The sequence below is a fragment of the Schistocerca cancellata genome, chromosome 2, assembly GCF_023864275.1.
Source record: "Schistocerca cancellata isolate TAMUIC-IGC-003103 chromosome 2, iqSchCanc2.1, whole genome shotgun sequence".
Lineage (NCBI taxonomy): Eukaryota > Metazoa > Arthropoda > Insecta > Orthoptera > Acrididae > Schistocerca > Schistocerca cancellata.
The window spans coordinates 298209000-298210450 of NC_064627.1; the positions used below are offsets into that span (position 1 = coordinate 298209000).

At 46.5% G+C, this 1451-nt stretch overlaps 1 pseudogene; it reads right to left on the bottom strand.

Annotated features, from left to right (window-relative positions):
• Nucleotides 1-1083: 1083 nt before the first annotated feature.
• Nucleotides 1084-1201, bottom strand: LOC126163713 (5S ribosomal RNA; annotated as a pseudogene).
• Nucleotides 1202-1451: the final 250 nt, after the last annotated feature.

Genomic DNA, 1451 nt, shown 5'->3' on the forward strand with positions numbered 1-1451 from the left:
CTGCAAAGACACGACTGGGTACATGTATACGTCGGGGAGTGGCCGTTGCCGGAACTAATACCGAGGAATGGTTCAAAAATCAAATGGCTCTGATCACTATGGGACTTAACGTCTGAGGTCATCAGTCCCCTACAACTTAGCCTAACTAACCTGAGGACGTCACACACATCCACGCCCGCGGCAGGATTCGAACCTGCGACCGTAGCGGTCGCGCGGTTCCTGCAAAACGCCACCTGCTAATAACACCTTACTTATGCATCGCATTAGCTAAGAGCGGCTTGTTACGGAGAAAACAATAAAAACAAGACTTAAAATGTATATGCAATCATTAAGAAGTAAAAATTATAAAAAATATATAACGAAATTGTCAGTAAATAAATTTAATAAAACACCATAGTTCGAAATGGAAAAGGGACCAAACCGACATACCACAAATTAAATAGAATAGTAGAAGATATGTCAATATACATACACTCTCCGCTCAATCGTGTCATTGCGGTTCACGCGGCAGTGTGTTGACCGGTCTTCCGGGTGTCCACGACGCTTATACGGCAAGCAACTTTTGAGGAGCACAACTTGGCATTTTACGTCTTTTGGCCTTAATTTTAATTTCTTAAGTCCATGCCACATGCCCAGTCGTTCTAAGTCGCTTCATGGGTCACATTAAAGTGGCAATTGTGCTTATTTGCTGTTACATTCAGGGTTTTTTCGGTTAGGTACAATTGCCCGTTGTGCTACGGGTTGACTCAGAGAATCTTTTCATGCCTCACCCGCAAGGTATTTAGCATGCAACTTGATAAATTTGCATGTTTTTCTTATTTTGTAGTGCCTGAAGCTGGGATTCACGTCCCGAAACCAAGGTTGCTGGATTACATAAAGCAGCACTCCGTCTTCAGGCCAAAGTGGCCCATCGGGACCATCCGACCGCCGTGTCGTCCTCAGATGTGGATGCGGATAGGAGGGTCGTATGGTCAGCTCACGGCTCTCACCGGTCGTTATGATGGTTATCTTTGACCGGAGCCGTTACTATTCGGTCGAGTAGCTCCTCAATTGGCATCACCAGGCTGAGTGCAACCCGAGAAATGGCAACAGCGCATGACTGCCCGGATGGTTACCCATCCAAGTGCCTACCACGCCCGACAACGCTTAACTTCGGTGATCTGACGGGAACCGGTGTATCCACTGCTGCAAGGCCGTTGCTGCTGTATTACAGGACTGCTACGATTTTGTCGCATTCAAGGTATGACCTGATGTTCACATTAGTGTGGGCCACCTTACTTTTTATTAATTTTATGAATAATCCCTCTTATTTTCCCATGGTTGGTTGGCTGATTTCTGGGAGGGGACCAAAAGTGAGGTCATCGGTCCCATCGGATAAGGGAAGGATTTGGAAGGAAGTCGACCGTGCCGTTTCAAAGGAACCATCCCGGCATTTGCCTGAAACGATTTGA